This window comes from Pseudophryne corroboree, chromosome 4 (genome assembly GCF_028390025.1).
Source record: "Pseudophryne corroboree isolate aPseCor3 chromosome 4, aPseCor3.hap2, whole genome shotgun sequence".
NCBI classification, from domain to species: Eukaryota; Metazoa; Chordata; class Amphibia; order Anura; family Myobatrachidae; genus Pseudophryne; species Pseudophryne corroboree.
The window spans coordinates 173,989,415-174,007,851 of NC_086447.1; the positions used below are offsets into that span (position 1 = coordinate 173,989,415).

An 18,437-nucleotide genomic window follows, 5' to 3' on the forward strand; every position below is an offset into this window, starting at 1 on the left:
TTACCGGATGGTCGCCTTAACACTGCACCCACGTCTGCCCTGCATGTCACTTCCTTGAGACGGGCCTCTGAATGCTTAGCCAATCAGCAGCTTTTAAACGTAACATGGGTTGCACCTTTCACATCGCAGCTTATCCGGTCAGGCTTAGCGACAAACACCAGTGTACAAAGGAACGGAAAATGACATAGCATGGCCCTTAAAGCCAAGAATAAAAAAACCTCAGACAAGGAAACAAGAGCGCTATAAATGTAAGCAAGTGACACATGTAAAGGGAGAACAAGTAAAACCACACATCAATGGAGTGGAACTTAAGGCCATAAGAGGCCACCTTGACTATAGTTGTGTTTTGATACAGGAGCAACAAGACACATAGCAAGTGATAACATGCAGCAAAAAGTGATGATATAAGTTTTAGAAAGAGGTTTTAGACGGAAGTAGTATAACTGCTGAAAGAATTGGCCATGGTCTACTCAATTGTTTTAATACAAATGGGAGCAATCTGGCAGTACAGTAAAGGAATTGCTCCAGCTTCATAGTCTGGAAGGCAGACTTGTGTCTAACGTGCATGCAGACTAAAGAACGCACCAGCATATTAAAAATGTCCTTAATGGAAGGAAGGTGATAAGAAAGCCAATGTACATAAACAACTGTGTCATCTTAACAATGTAAAGAAAATAAGATTTTACTTACCGATAAATCTATTTCTCGTAGTCCGTAGTGGATGCTGGGGACTCCGTCAGGACCATGGGGAATAGCGGCTCCGCAGGAGACGGGGCACAAAAGCAAGCTTTTAGGATCACATGGTGTGTACTGGCTCCTCCCCCTATGACCCTCCTCCAAGCCTCAGTTAGGTACTGTGCCCGGACGAGCGTACACAATAAGGAAGGATCTTGAATCCCGGGTAAGACCCAAACCAGCCACACCAATCACACCGTACAACTTGTGATCTGAACCCAGTTAACAGTATGATAACAATGAAGTAGCCTCTAAAAAAAGATGGCTCACAACAATAATAACCCGATTTTTGTAACAATAACTATGTACAAGTAATGCAGACAATCCGCACTTGGGATGGGCGCCCAGCATCCACTACGGACTACGAGAAATAGATTTATCGGTAAGTAAAATCTTATTTTCTCTAACGTCCTAGTGGATGCTGGGGACTCCGTCAGGACCATGGGGATTATACCAAAGCTCCCAAACGGGCGGGAGAGTGCGGGTGACTCTGCAGCACCGAATGAGAGTACTCCAGGTCCTCCTCAGCCAGGGTATCAAATTTGTAGAATTTTACAAACGTGTTCCCCCCTGACCACGTAGCTGCTCGGCAAAATTTTAAAGCCGAGACCCCCTCGGGCATCCGCCCAAGATGAGCCCACCTTCCTTGTGGAATGGGCATTGACAGATTTTGGCTGTGGCAGGCCTGCCACAGACTGTGCAAGCTGAATTGTACTACAAATCCAACGAGCAATAGTCTGCTTAGAAGCAGGAGCACCCATCTTTTGGGGTGCATACAATATAAACAGCAAGTCAGACTTTCTGACTCCAGCCGTCCTGGAAATATATATATATATATATATATATATATATATATATATATATATACATATATATCTATTTTTAGGGCCCCGACAACGTCTAGCAACTTGGAGTCCTCCAAGTCCCTAGTAGCCGCAGGCACTACAATATGTTTCAGGCGAAACGCTGACACCACCTTAGGAAGAAACTGGGGACGAGTCCGCAGTTCTGCCCTGTCCGAATGGAAAAACAAATATGAGCTTTTTTTTAAGACAAAGCCCCCAATTCTGACAATCGCCTGGCCGAGGCCAGGGCCACAACATGGTCCCTTTCCATGTGAGATATTTCAAATCCACAGATTTGATCGGTTCAAACCAATATGATTTGAGGAATCCCAACACTACGTTGAGATCCCACGGTGCCACTGGAGGCACACAAGGGGCTGTATATGCAATACTCCCTTGACAAACGTCTGGACTTCAGGAATTGAAGCCAATTTTTTCTGGAAGAAAATCTACAGGGCCGAAACTTGAACCTTAATGGACCCCAATTTGAGGCTCATAGACACTCCTGTTTTCAGGAAGTGCAGAAATCGACCTAGTTGAAATTTTTTCGTGGGGCCTTCCTGGCCTCACCCACGCAACATATTTTCACCACATGTGGTGATAACGTTGTGCGGTCACCTCCTTCCTGGCTTTGACCAGGGTAGGTATGACCTCTTCCGGAATGCCTTTTCCCTTAGGATCCGGCGTTCAACCGCCATGCCGTCAAACGCAGTCGCGGTAAGTCTTGGAACAGACAAGTTCCCTGCTGGAGCAGGTCCTTTCTTAGAGGCAGATGCCACGGTTCCTCTTGGAACAGACATGGTTCTTGCTGAAAGCAAATCCCATCTTAGCTCCCGAGGCCATTAGTCCTCTGTGAGCATCTCTTGAAGTTCCGGGTACCAAGTCCCTCTTGGCCAATCCGGAGCCACGAGTATAGTTCTTACTCCTCTACGTCTTATAATTCTCAATACCTTGGTTATGAGAAGCAGAAGAGGGAACACATACACCGACTGTTACACCCACGGTGTTACCAGGACGTCCACAGCTATCGCCTGAAGGTCTCGTGACCTGGCGCAATACCTGTCCCGTTTTTTGTTCGGGCGGGACGCCATCATTTCCACCTTTGGTCTTTCCCAACGGTTCACAATCATGCGGAAAACTTCCCGATGAAGTTCCCACTCTCCCGGGTGGAGGTCGTGCCTGCTGAGGAAGTCTGCTTCCCAGTCGTCCACTCCCGGAATGAACACTGCTGACAGTGCTATCACATGATTTTCCGTCTAGCGAAAAATCCTTGCAGTTTTGACCACTGCCCTCCTGCTTCTTGTGCCGCCCTATCTGTTTACGTGGGCGACTGCCGTGATGTTATCCCACTGGATCAATACCGGCTGACCTTGAAGCAGAGGCCTTGCTAAGCTTATAGCATTACAAATTTGCTCTTAGCTCCAGTATATTTATGTGGAGAGAATTCTCCAGACTTGATCACACTCCCTGGAAATTTTTTCCCTGTGTGACTGCTCCCCAGCCTCTCAGGCTGGCCTCCGTGGATACCAGCATCCAATCCTGAATGCCGAATCTGCGGCCCTCTAGAAGATGAGCACTCTGTAATCACCACAGGAGAGACACCCTTGTCCTTGGATATAGGGTTATCCGCTGATGCATCTGAAGATGCGATCCGGACCATTTGTCCAGCAGATCCCACTGAAGAGTTCTTGCGTGAAATCTGCCGAATGGAAGCGCTTCGTAATAAGCCACATTTTTTTTACCAGGACTCTTGTGCAATGATGCACTGACACTTTTCCTGGTTTTAGGAGGATCCAGATTAGCTCGGATAACTCCCTGGCTTTCTCCTCTGGGAGAAACACCCTTTTCCTGGACTGTGTCCAGAATCATCCCTAGGACCAGCAGACGTGTCGTCGGAACAACTGCGGTTTTGGAATATTTAGAATCCACCCGTGCTGTCGTAGAACTACTTGAGATAGTGCTACTCCGACCTCCAACTGTTCTCTGGACCTTGTTCTTATCAGGAGGTCGTCCATTTTCTTTGAAGACGAATCCTCATTTCGGTCATTACCTTGGTAAAGACCCGGGGTGCCTTGGACACTCCAACGGCATCGTCTGAAACCGATAGTGACAGTTCTGTACCACGAACCTGAGGTACCCTTGGTGAGAAAAGCAAATTTTGGGACATGGAGGTAAGCATCCCTGATGTCCCGGGACACCATATAGTCCCCTTGTTCCCAGTTCGCTATCACTGCTCTGAGTGACTCCATCTGGATTTGAACCCTTGTAAGTGTTCAAATTTTTCAGATTTAGAATCGGTCTCACCTAGCCTTCTGGCTTCAGTACCACCCTATAGTGTGGAACAATACCCCTTTCCTTGTTGTAGGAGGGGTAATTTTATTATCACCTGCTGGGAATACAGCTTGTGAATTGTTTTCAATACTGCCTCCCTGTCGGAGGGGGACATTGGTACAGCAGACTACAGGAACCTGCGAGGGGGGAAACGCCTCGACATTCCAATCTGTGCCCCTTTGATACTACTTGTAGGATCCAGGGGTCCTGTACGGTCCCAGCGTCATGCTGAGAACTTAGTAGAAGCGGTGGAGGGCTTCTGTTACTGGGAATGGGCTGCCTGCTGCAGTCTTCTTCCCTTTCCTCTATCCCTGGGCAGATATCTTATAGGGACGAAAAGACTGAGGCTGAAAAGACGGTGTCTTTTTCTGCAGAGATGTGACTTAGGGTAAAAAACGGTGGATCTTCCAGCAGTTGCCGTGGCCACCAGGTCCCATGGACCGACCCCAAATAACTCCTCCCCTTTTATACGGCAATACATCTTTGTGCCGTTTGGAATCTGCATCCCCTGACCACTGTCGTGTCCATAAACATCTTCTTGCAGATATGGACATCGCATTTACTCTTGATGCCAGAGTGCAAATATCCCTCTGCGCATCTCGTATATATAGAAATGCATCCTTTAAATGCTCTATAGTCAATAAAATACTGTCCCTGTCAAGGGTATCAATATTTTTAGTCAGGGAATCCGACCAAGCCACCTCAGCTCTGCACATCCAGGCTGAGGCGATCGCTGGTCACAGTATAACACCAGCATGTGTGTGTATACTTTTTAGGATATTTTTCTGATAAGCATGTGAGCGCCTTATCCACCCTGAGGGGTGTTTCCCAATGCGCCTTAACTTCTGGCGGGAAAGGGTATACCGCCAATAATTTTCTATCGGGGGAAACCCACGCATCATCACACACTTCATTTAATTTATCTGATTCAGGAAAAACTACAGGTAGTTTTTTCACCTCACACATAATACCCTTCTTTGTGGTACTTGGAGTATCAGAAATATGTAACACCTCCTTCATTGCCCTTAACGTGTGGCCCTAAAGGAAAATACGTTTGTTTCTTCACCGTCGACACTGAAATCAGTGTCCGTGTCTGGGTCTATGTCGACCGACTGAGGTAAATGGGCGTTTTTACAAGCCCCTGACGGTGTCTGAGACGCCTGGACCGGTACTAATTTGTTCGCCGGCCGTCTCATGTCGTCAACCCACTTGCAGCGTGTTGACATTATCACGTAATTCCATAAGTAAGCCATCCATTCCGGTGTCGACTCCCTAGAGAGTGACATCACCATTACAGGCAATTTGCTCCGCCTCCTCACCAACATTTTCCTCATACATGTCGACACACACGTACCGACATACAGCACACACATAGGGAATGCTCTGATAGAGGACAGGACCCACTAGCCCTTTGGGAAGACAGAGGGAGAGTTTGCCAGCACACACCAAAATGCTATAATTATACAGGGACAACCCTTATATAAGTGTTCCTCCCATATAGCATTTAATATATATGTATATCGCCAAATCAGTGCCCCCCCCTCTCTGTTTTAACCCTGTTTCTGTAGTGCAGTGCAGGGGAGAGCCTGGGAGCCTTCCCCTCAGCCTTTCTGTGAGGGAAAATGGCGCTGTGTGCTGAGGAGAATAGGCCCCGCCCCCTTTTCGGCGGGCTTCTTCTCCGGAGATTGTGAAGTCTGGCAGGGGTTAAATACATCCATATAGCCTCAAGGGCTATATGTGATGTATTTTTCGCCATACAGGTATTCTACATTGCTGCCAGGGCGCCCCCCCCCGCGCCCTGCACCCTCCGTGATCGCTGTGGGAAGTGTGCTGACAGACAATGGCGCACAGCTGCAGTGCTGTGCGCTACCTGAGGAAGACTGAAAAGTCTTCTGCCGCCTGGTTCCGGACCTCTTCAATCTTCAGCATCTGCAAGGGGGTCGGCGGCGCGGCTCCGGGACGAACCCCAGGGCGAGACCTGTGTTCCGACTCCCTCTGAAGCTAATGGTGTCCAGTAGCCTAAGAATCCAATCCATCCTGCACGCAGGTGAGTTGAAATTCTCTCCCCTAAGTCCCTCGATGCAGTGAGCCTGTTGCCAGCAGGACTCACTGAAAATAAAGAACCTAAAAACTTTTTCTAAGCAACTCTTTAAGAGAGCCACCTAGATTGCACCCTTCTCGGACGGGCACAAAAACCTAACTGAGGCTTGGAGGAGGGTCATAGGGGGAGGAGCCAGTACACACCATGTGATCCTAAAAGCTTGCTTTTGTGCCCTGTCTCCTGCGGAGCCGCTATTCCCCATGGTCCTGACGGAGTCCCCAGCATCCACTAGGACGTTAGAGAAAGAGGTAATGCATTCTTAAGTAGCAGCGACACCCAATGATCTCATACTATCAGCTTGTACAGCAATTAGGATATGTGACTGTTGGATAAAAGCTAAAGCCGACAACAAGAGAAGAAAGGAGACTCTTTTTAGGAAGCACTCTTATACAGATAGTAATGTATGGCTGATTGCCACAATAGCTGACTAAAATTCAATACTTTAATGATTTTCGTTAAAAAATTAATTATTGAGGAGTTCAATACGCGCCAATATCTGTTTAAATAGTGACATTGCGAAAATATGAAAAAAATATTTTTAATCAATAGGGTACAAATACCTAATATAAGCCGAGATGGGTAGCTTTGTGATTTCGTGATTTGAAAGACACCAGCTATGGGACAACCTGTGGTCAAAAATATATTTATTCAATATATATATATATGACCATCATTTGAAGACTGCTGTGTATCCCAAACTGGGAATTGAATCCTAGCAGGTAGTTAAATCATAGGTCATGACCGATAGGCGAATCAATGCTCTATTTCAGTGACAGACAGGGTAGCAAATACTTGCAGTACCAGGGTGTTCCTTGGTGGTCTCCCATCCAAGTACTTAAACCGGCCCTCCACTGCTTGGCTTCCAAGATCAGATGAGATTGGGCATCTCCAGTGGGGTATGACCGCAGACCTTATGCTTACCCTTGTCACACTGTGTCCTTAATTGGGCACAGGTAAGAGCCAATTTGTGATATTGTGTAGACCACAGGTGTCTAAGTAGCTGATGAAAAGGAATACAAAGACACAAATGTCAGATACCCATCTAAATATTCACGGTGGAGGTGGTCGCAAATACAAGTAGAAAAACACACCTATTCTGCACATATAATTAAGAATATCTATAGCGTCTATTTCTAGATTGAGCAGAAAGGGAGGCCTCCAAATTTGGACTCCAAGACCTCAAAAATAGTTGTATCCCACATATACTCTGGATTATGCAGTAAGGTATACCAAATTAGTGATATTCCAGCTCCAGTACCCCACCATAATTAACCTTCAAATAGCGGGGAGACAACACAACAAAATTTATGCCACATAAATCATCAATTGAGTGTTTTTAAAGGAGCACGGAATTCTGCATAACACACATCAGGAATATATTCATGTGTTTGATAAAATCCTAAATTGGATGTATCAACATACACTAATGGATTATGCAGTAGGATATATCTTGAATAGTAATATCTCTGACTCTAATACCCCACCTTAGATCACCTTCAGGTAGCGGGGGAGCAACACGATCAGAAAGTATACCACACATATAATTAATTAGGTGTTTTCAAAGAAAGCATGGATTTGTGAATCAAACGTAGAAAAAACATTTGTGTATTTGATAAGCTCCAAAAAATAATCGATGCCTCTGCATCTAAGATCTTGGTAGCTAATAAGCACTTTTTTTCAACTATTGTTTTTTTATATATGTTGCTCATGCAAGAAATGAGGTATTCTCTGTGCCTTCTGGGTATGAATTTATCATGCACAGAGAAAAAAGGAAAAAATGCTTGAGTCACGATATTACCTTATCCGGTTATGTAATAGTTTTGTGGTGTCCTACTTGTATAGAGAAGAAATGTCAGGGAAAACCTTGTGGAAGGTGCTGGCCGCGTCTGCCCGCGTGTTGCCTGCTGCTGTGCTCCGGCCGCACTGTTCTTCCTGTTAGGCTGGTTCCCGTAGCGACGAACTCCGCCGTGATCGGCTAGTTGCGGTCACGTGTGCGCACCACGTGACCGTGATGTAAGACCTCTCTTACCTTCTGCCTGACGTACGTTTCGCAATATTGCTTGGTCACAGGGCGTCAGTGGATCCTGACCCTTAATTGTTCTTATAACAGCAGTCCTATTTGCTGATTGGTTCTCCGCAGGAGATTGATAGATAATCTGACCTGTCATATTGTTTTTGGGTCAGTTCAGTTCTTATTGATTAATATGTCATGATTGACAGTAGGGAGGACCAATAAGTATTGATTGAAGGACGATCATAGGAGATTAATTGTAAAAAAGAGCTGATAAGACTGTTTGGATATAATACTGACATTAGAGATAGGAGAATAGTGCAAATTAAAAACAAAAACAATTATGATGTTATGATATGGGTATGAGTAAACAAATTGCTGATTAATTAAATTATATTGTTTGGGTGAATGTTCAAGTTCTATATACAGAAAAAAGAGATATTTATAACTAGGGAAATTGATTAATTAATTTTATGTGTGTGTGATACACACACACATTATAGATGTTTGAATAACAATTGTTGGTGATGTGCAAGATAAACTATAGTGTATATATTATGTGCAATAATTAGTTTTTATATAAATAATTAAAAATATATAATAATATTAAAAATATAATATTTCTATTGTTCCTATGTACCAAATTGAACTTTTTTGAGTAAAAATATATATATATATATATATATATATATATATATATAAAATAAAATAAAATAAAAAAATAAAAATAAAAAAAAAAAAAAAAAATTTTTTATATATATAGTGAAAAAATATACGAAGTTGTAATAAAATTAATTGTGTTACAATGCTGTAAAAGTATGGTGACCATTGGTTAATATAAAATTGGAACCATGCATATGTACATTATATATGTATAAATGCATGGAATATAGTGAGGATGTAATGATGTGAGCTCATAGTGCTATTTTTGTGATAATAGAATAAATAGTATATAAAGAAAGAATAAGGAGAAAAAAAATTAATGGAGATATATGAAGTTAGTGCACTACAAAGACCACAAATTAGTGAAGTGATAGCTTAAAAGGTGAAAAAGTGATTATATAATTGAGAGAAAAAAACTTGGAGGGGGGTGGGGGGTTTTGGGTTTGGGAAAAAATGGGGGGGGGGGGGGGGGAAAGGGAAGGGGGGGGGGGGAGAAAAGAAAATTATTAGTTAATAATTATTTGGATTGTTGTTTCAATTTAAAAAGACCCCATAGTTAATATTTTCGTTCATGCCAAAAGGGTGAATGGTTCCTAATTTGAAAATCCATTCACATTCTTTCCTCAATAGGGAGTCTGTCAAGCTACCCCCACGGATTCCGAGTTTAATTTTTTCGAGTCCAAAGACCCTGAGTTCTTCCCATCTATTGTCATGATGTTGGTAAAAATGACGAGCTACTGTAGTAAGTGGTTTCATCCTTGTTTTGTCAGAGATAGCGTTGCGTATAGTCCCAATGTGTACTAGGACACGTTGTTTCAGTGGGCGAGTGGTGATGCCCACATATTTTTTGTCGCAGCTGCATTTGATGCAGTAGATGACACCCTCAGTTGAGCAATTCATATAATCTTTGATTTTAAATTCTGTCCCATACTTGTCCTTTATTTCCTTCACCGTTTCGATGTGTCTGCAAACTTTACATTTGCCACAGGGGTATGTTCCTGTTGTAATGCTTTTTTTGGGGAATGTTCTTTGAAAGTGACTTTGTACCAATTGATCTTTCAAGTTTCTGGACCTCCGCCAGCTCATGGAGACACGTGAGCCGAGTTTTCCAGATAGATCAGAATCAGCATGTAATACATGCCAATGTTTCTGTATGGCTGCACTTACCTCCTTCCATTCTTGGCAATAGTTGCCCACAAACCTGATGATGTTTGTATTTTGTGCTGTCTCTTTCTTCTTAAAGATGATATTGTCCCTCGAGGTAGTTTGTGCATTACGTGATGCTTTTTTTATGGATGTATTACTATATCCTCTTTCACGTAGTCGTTGAGCCAGTTCTGTACTTTGTTTTTTGAAGTTATGATCATCTGAGCAATTCCTGCGAAGGCGCAGAAACTCTCCTTTCGGTATGTTTTCTATGGTGGGATGAAAGTGTGAGCTCGTCTGATGCAGCAGAGTATTTGTCGCTGTTGTTTTACGATACAGGTTTGTAGCGATCATCCCCTCTGGATCCTTATAGATCATTAGGTCCAGAAATGGTAATTCCGTCTGACTGATGTTGTGAGTTAAACGGAGATTAAGATTGTTGTTGTTGAGGCGCTCTATGAACTGATGTAATAATTGTAGGTCCCCTTCCCATATCATGAAGATATCATCTATATATCTTGTCCACATAATGATATTGGATGTAAGATCATCATTGGTGTCTTTGAAAACGAGTTCTCTCTCCCACCATCCTAAGAAGATGTTGGCATAAGTAGGCGCACAGGCCGCCCCCATGGCTGTGCCTCGCGTTTGGAGGTAAAATCTGTCATTAAAGACAAAGAAATTGTAGTGCAGTACAAAATGCAATAGTTTGATCAAAAAAACATGAAATTCCTCCCAGCCTTCGGCATGTAAAAAGTATTCAACTGCTGCTATACCTTCCGTATGGCCAATGGAGGTATAAAGTGCTTCTACGTCCAGTGATACTAGATATTGATTGTCCTCCAATTTGACATCATGCAGTTTCCTAAGTATATCTGCTGTATCTTGTATGTATGAGGGGAGACCCAGCACGAGATGTCTAAGGTGCAAGTCCAAGAAGATGCTAGCTTTTTCTGTTAGACCTCCTATACCCGATACTATCGGTCTTCCAGGTGGGTTAAGGATGTTCTTGTGGACTTTTGGTAGCATGTAGTAAGTAGGAATCTTTGGATTCTGTACTTGTAAGTATTCATATTCCTGTCTTGTAATGATCCCTTGTTCTTGGGCCTGAGTAATGATCTTAGTATAGACCAATATATAGTTGCCCAACGGGTTCAGGAGTATCCTTTTGTAACAATCCGTGGATTCCAATTGTCGTAATGCTTCTGTAGTATAGTCCTTTTTAGGCCAAATCACAATGTTGCCTCCTTTATCAGAAGGCTTTATTACGACATCCTGCCATGTTTGTATCTCCCTCATGGCCTGTCTTTCTTGGTACGTCATATTCGATTGACGGGGATATTTCTTATTTGTATGGATTATATCAAATTCCTTTGCTACCAATTTTTGAAATACCTGAACTTCCGGGCATATGTGTTCAGGTGGGAAATAAGTAGATTTTTTCTTAATAGCAGGTCTAATAGGAGGTCTGTGGTCCATGTAGTTTGGCACATATTGATCTTGTTCTAATTCATGCAATGCAGCTAGTGCCTCTTCCTCCATTGCTTGAAGATCTAAGGTTGTGAACTCCTCTATCTCCGAGGTTGTAGATTCCTCCATATCGGCGGTTTCTCCCCTTGTTATGGTGGGAGTCGTTTTGTTGCTATAGAGTTTTGTCAATAATAATTTCCTTCCGAATAGTTTCAAGTCTTTTTCCCATCTGAACCTTTCAAAATGCCCTGTGGGAGAGAATGTCAGGCCTTTACTCAGTATGGATATCTGTGAATCTGAAAGTAAGTGCTCGGAGAGATTAATAATTTTGAGTTTATTGTCATGTTGTTTGTTTTCCTCACTGGTCAGCAGATTGGTGGTTGTCATCTCCTCCGAGTGTTTCGGGTCTGAGGGGGTGAGAAATCCCATTGTTGTTGTCCTCTTCTTCCTCTTCCGCCCCCTCCTCATCTTCCTCCTCTTTGTCTTCCCCGTGTCCTCCCGGATCGGGGATCCCCTAAAAAAGATGATGAAGTAGATGGGGAAGGGTTGTATTGGTTGATGTTTGCCTGTCCTCTGGAACTCAGGTGTTTTTCGGGTATGTAGTCTGCAGTATCTTCTGTCCCTGATGTTTCTGCTTCTGATGAGTAGTCACCTGTATATTGAGCTGTATTTCTTTTCCAGGTGGCCCTTTGCCATTTGAAGACTCTTCCAGAAGCAAAATCCTTTTTATCTCTGGCGTACTTGGTTCGTTTCCGGTCAATAATAGACTGTTCGTATGCCTGTAATTCTTGTTTGTTGTGCTCAAAACACTTCTGAAATTGTAAGTCCTTTTCCCAAGTTTCTAATTTCTTACCTAATCTTGCACATCACCAACAATTGTTATTCAAACATCTATAATGTGTGTGTGTGTGTGTGTGTGTGTGTATCACACACACATAAAATTAATTAATCAATTTCCCTAGTTATAAATATCTCTTTTTTCTGTATATAGAACTTGAACATTCACCCAAACAATATAATTTAATTAATCAGCAATTTGTTTACTCATACCCATATCATAACATCATAATTGTTTTTGTTTTTAATTTGCACTATTCTCCTATCTCTAATGTCAGTATTATATCCAAACAGTCTTATCAGCTCTTTTTTACAATTAATCTCCTATGATCGTCCTTCAATCAATACTTATTGGTCCTCCCTACTGTCAATCATGACATATTAATCAATAAGAACTGAACTGACCCAAAAACAATATGACAGGTCAGATTATCTATCAATCTCCTGCGGAGAACCAATCAGCAAATAGGACTGCTGTTATAAGAACAATTAAGGGTCAGGATCCACTGACGCCCTGTGACCAAGCAATATTGCGAAACGTACGTCAGGCAGAAGGTAAGAGAGGTCTTACATCACGGTCACGTGGTGCGCACACGTGACCGCAACTAGCCGATCACGGCGGAGTTCGTCGCTACGGGAACCAGCCTAACAGGAAGAACAGTGCGGCCGGAGCACAGCAGCAGGCAACACGCGGGCAGACGCGGCCAGCACCTTCCACAAGGTTTTCCCTGACATTTCTTCTCTATACAAGTAGGACACCACAAAACTATTACATAACCGGATAAGGTAATATCGTGACTCAAGCATTTTTTCCTTTTTTCTCTGTGCATGATAAATTCATACCCAGAAGGCACAGAGAATACCTCATTTCTTGCATGAGCAACATATATAAAAAAACAATAGTTGAAAAAAAGTGCTTATTAGCTACCAAGATCTTAGATGCAGAGGCATCGATTATTTTTTGGAGCTTATCAAATACACAAATGTTTTTTCTACGTTTGATTCACAAATCCATGCTTTCTTTGAAAACACCTAATTAATTATATGTGTGGTATACTTTCTGATCGTGTTGCTCCCCCGCTACCTGAAGGTGATCTAAGGTGGGGTATTAGAGTCAGAGATATTACTATTCAAGATATATCCTACTGCATAATCCATTAGTGTATGTTGATACATCCAATTTAGGATTTTATCAAACACATGAATATATTCCTGATGTGTGTTATGCAGAATTCCGTGCTCCTTTAAAAACACTCAATTGATGATTTATGTGGCATAAATTTTGTTGTGTTGTCTCCCCGCTATTTGAAGGTTAATTATGGTGGGGTACTGGAGCTGGAATATCACTAATTTGGTATACCTTACTGCATAATCCAGAGTATATGTGGGATACAACTATTTTTGAGGTCTTGGAGTCCAAATTTGGAGGCCTCCCTTTCTGCTCAATCTAGAAATAGACGCTATAGATATTCTTAATTATATGTGCAGAATAGGTGTGTTTTTCTACTTGTATTTGCGACCACCTCCACCGTGAATATTTAGATGGGTATCTGACATTTGTGTCTTTGTATTCCTTTTCATCAGCTACTTAGACACCTGTGGTCTACACAATATCACAAATTGGCTCTTACCTGTGCCCAATTAAGGACACAGTGTGACAAGGGTAAGCATAAGGTCTGCGGTCATACCCCACTGGAGATGCCCAATCTCATCTGATCTTGGAAGCCAAGCAGTGGAGGGCCGGTTTAAGTACTTGGATGGGAGACCACCAAGGAACACCCTGGTACTGCAAGTATTTGCTACCCTGTCTGTCACTGAAATAGAGCATTGATTCGCCTATCGGTCATGACCTATGATTTAACTACCTGCTAGGATTCAATTCCCAGTTTGGGATACACAGCAGTCTTCAAATGATGGTCATATATATATATATATTGAATAAATATATTTTTGACCACAGGTTGTCCCATAGCTGGTGTCTTTCAAATCACGAAATCACAAAGCTACCCATCTCGGCTTATATTAGGTATTTGTACCCTATTGATTAAAAATATTTTTTTCATATTTTCGCAATGTCACTATTTAAACAGATATTGGCGCGTATTGAACTCCTCAATAATTAATTTTTTAACGAAAATCATTAAAGTATTGAATTTTAGTCAGCTATTGTGGCAATCAGCCATACATTACTATCTGTATAAGAGTGCTTCCTAAAAAGAGTCTCCTTTCTTCTCTTGTTGTCGTGTTTACAATATATTTCTGACTCGTGGGAGCACCGCTGATGGGCAGTTTTTTTGACACATAAAAACAAGGAGTGTATTACCTTAAGTGTCTACTTCCCAAAATGAGAATCTATACCTGAATTTTGTTATCAGCTAATTACAGATAGTCTATCATCTCACATATACACCTACTACACCAGTGCGGTTTCCAATTCTCTTTTTTTCAAATAAAAGCTAAAGCCACAAGAACAACAATACTTAAACGAGGAGCAGAGCCTCTGGGCTTCATACAGGTGGGATGCAGTTCATTTACCAGATGGTAGGATACAGACAATGGAAACCCGACAAAATGCCGCCTGTCAGAATCCTGACCAAAGCCCAGAGTTCCCACTTGGTGGTGGCCCACGCCACCCCCAAGGGGGAATATTATAGTGTAGCGAGCAAAGCTCACCATCAGGTCAAAAGCGTTGTGAGCGTAGCAATCCCGCGAGAGGACTTGTTGCACTCACTGCGTCGGTCTGACCGCCGCAATCCCGGCCGCCGATATTACATAACAGACCTCAGACAACTGATGTGGTGGCCCTATGAAACTACCCACACCAGCAGACTGTTACATACCGACTCGCAACTATTCAAGATATACAGCCATTTAATGAACAAGTATTGGTGAAACTATGTAACAATGATAAGTAAAAAGTTTCAGCCATATACACTTATGTTTTATAGTGACAATGGATGTAAATTTACAGGACAGAAAATGGAAAACTTCTAAGGACAACAAGGCTTTGGGGGGGATTCAATCAGCCATGGTAATTTACCGAGGGTAATCTATCCCCCGGGGGATATCCAATTAGCTCCGAAAGCCAGCAATCACCAAGGATATTTTTTCACCTGTACCATGGAGCAAACTACAGACAGAACAGAAAACAAAATAAAGCATTCAACAAGGGTAAACCACATGGGATACATTTAATTTGCCGGCTGTCAAGATCCTGGGTGGTCAGGATACAGACGCCGGAATGCCGCCAGCTGTAATACTGGTGCTACAGGACTATTCCCACTCGTGGGTGTTCACGACACCCATAGAGTGGGAATTGATCCTATCGCGAGCCCGCAAGTGGAGTCTCTGCTCTCTCCCCGCTGCCGGCATACTGGCGCCGGGATGCAGCTGTCTGTATATTGACAGCCGGTATCCTGGCCGCCGGTAAATCATACTGAAACCAACCACGTGTATGCCTCTTATAAAAAGCAAGCAATTACTATATGTAAACCCACATCTTGGGAAGACATATCACACCTAAACAAAGCATGCCAGTAGATGGATGAAAGCGGCTGGAAATAGAGATCCACTCTCACACAAAAATAAATAAAAATAATGATCTTAGATGCTCCCGAAACTACCAGCAGGGAGAAATGCCACAGGTTGCAAATGGACGTTTAAATTAGTGTGTAACACAGATGGTAAGGTTGAGCAGTACAAAGCCTCTACCTGCATAAGGACATCAGAAGCCTTTATGAAGAATGGGTCTAAACAAATAATCCTCAGCTGTTGAGACGGGTGTTGAAGTATAGAAATATCTGCCGAGTATGGCGTGAGACGTTGTATTGGAGGAACATTAGTTGGTGCTGTGTCCTAACAGTTTCTGAAGTGATCATATACTCTGTAGCCTAGCAGAATCAGGTTTCTTAATCCTACAGGTTATGACGTTTTACATGAACAGATCACAGTAAAAACTTTCCTTGTGTGTTGATGTTTTAACAAATAAGCAAATTCTGCACATTACCGTCCATAAATTCCAATGAGCTGTTCATCAAGTGGGAGGAAAAGAAGCAAGCCACCAGAACGGAGGAATGACCCACAAGAAAACCATGCTTCAATCAAAGCAGCTACTGCGCCTCCCGCACACACTGGGAAATAAATGAGGTTACAGCTTGTGGTGACTAGTCTATACAAAGCTACAGGAGATGAAAGGTGTTTTCAAGTGAATACCGACATTCAGCAAAATACCTTGCTTTCACAAGGCTTACCTGGCAGAGCGCCCAGCTCCCATTAAATTAAGTGTTTATTACTGCTACGGTTTGCCCACAAACCTTTATCAGCTTACATTTGTTAACATAGCAAAGACCAACTTTTTACCTTAATCAAACACAATTTGCCTGGGGCACGGGTTCCTAGGACTTGTCACCTCATAATACAATATTGCAGTACATATCTCTTAACCAAAGTAGTCACACAGCAGCATGCGGTACAATGTAAGACAAAGAACAAATGACAACAGCATACCTCTAACAATCTGCTACTGCCTGGCCCACACCAACATATGTACACGTTTCCAAGCCTAATGTACAGACTTCACAAAGAGACAGTACAGTATACAAAGTCACGCATCTAAGAGTAGGTAAAAGATGAAAACGTATGGAGAACCCAATTTATTGGTATTCTTTATGGATTATTGCTGCCATAAAAAAATAATAAATGTAAATTGCTTGAGGTGGAATTCAACCAAAAGGCAGCAGGTTAAAAAAGTAATAAAAAAATAATAATTTTCTTCATTTACACAGCATAATGACTGGGGATGACATCATAATAAATCAAATAAATTGTAAGATTTAGGGGGGGCGGGGGTATCCAATAAACCGCAGTAATTTAACACAGCTAATTTGTTCACCAGGGGCTATCCTAACAGCTCCGATAGCAGGCGCTTATTGGGGATTGGTTTCACCTGCCTCAGATAGTGGGCCTTATTCAGATCTGATCACAGCAGCAAATTTGTTAACTAATGGACAAAACCATGTGCACTGCAGGGGGGGCAGAGATAACATGCGTAGAGGGAGTTAGATTTGGGTGTGGTGTGTTCAAACTGAAATCTAAATTGCAGTGTAAAAATAAAGCAGCCAGTATTTATCCTGTACAGCAGTGGTTCTCAAACTCGGTCCTCAGGACCCCACACAGTGCATGTTTTGCAGGTAACCCAGCAGGTGCACAGGTGAATTAATTACTCACAGACACATTTTAAAAGGTCCACAGGTGGAGCTAATTATTTCACTTGCGATTCTGTGAGGAGACATGCAAAACATGCACTGTGTGGGGTCCTGAGGACCGAGTTTGAGAACCTGTGCTGTACAGAAACAAAATAACCCACCCAACTCTAAAGGCCCGTATTCACGGGCCGATGTGGGAGAGATGTGTGCTGAGCGAACCGCTCAGCGCACATCTCTCCCACCACTCAGTACAGCGCAATGCGTGCCAAGCGTGCGGGGGAGACGGGGGGCCGTTCATTTCACCCAGCGGGTGAAATGAGCGACCTGCTAGATTGGCCTGCATGGCAGGCCAATCTAGCACCAGCGATAGCGATGCGCGGGGCTGCACATCGCTATCGCTGTGGGGGGTACACATGGAGCGATCATGCTTAAAATCTAAGCAATCTAGTCAGATTGCTTAGATTTTAAGCAGCGATCGCTCCGTGAGTACCCCCCTTAACTCTCCCTGCACAGGTTATATTTGCCTCCACCTGCAGAGCACATGGTTTTGCCCATTAGCTAACAAATTTGCTTCTGCGATCAGATCTGAATTAGGCCCAGTGATTATTCTTTCTGCGAAAATACATAAGTCCGTGGTTTATCGCAGACCCTATGTATTATCACAAAAAGTTTTTAGTTTTTTTCTCACAAAATACTTGGATACCGCTGAAAAACAATCAGTGATAAAATGTAAAAAATTATGAAAACACCCCATTTTCTGCGGCTGTGGAATTATCGTGGCTATTTGGATACCAGTTACACCTTTGATAATTATATACATGACAGACTTGGGTAAGAGAATCTGCTATAAAATTTACATTTGATGGAAAAGCGACAAAGAAAAGAAAACCAAATTCATGGGCTGTTTTACTACAGCAATACTTATGCTGCATTCAGATCGCAAATGCCGGATCCTACCCGGTAAGAGAAACGTGTACTTACCGGGTGGGATCCGGCATTTGCGCTCCGTTGCTGGCTTTCCGACCTGGCAATATACTGGGTCGGTTGCCATAGCAGCGGAGGGCGCAGCAGCAGGGGTGGAGGCGGCGCTGGGA

General features: G+C 42.8%; 1 protein-coding gene and 2 pseudogenes across 3 annotated transcripts in view; 1 reads left to right on the forward strand and 2 right to left on the reverse strand.

Moving 5' to 3' along the window:
* The window catches only part of RYK (receptor like tyrosine kinase), a 432,692-nt gene that overhangs the window by 332,922 nt on the left and 81,333 nt on the right, over positions 1-18,437 (reverse strand). The window lies entirely within an intron of this gene.
* On the reverse strand, positions 6,802-6,922 carry LOC134912056 (5S ribosomal RNA; annotated as a pseudogene).
* LOC134912057 (5S ribosomal RNA) lies at positions 13,814-13,934 on the forward strand (annotated as a pseudogene).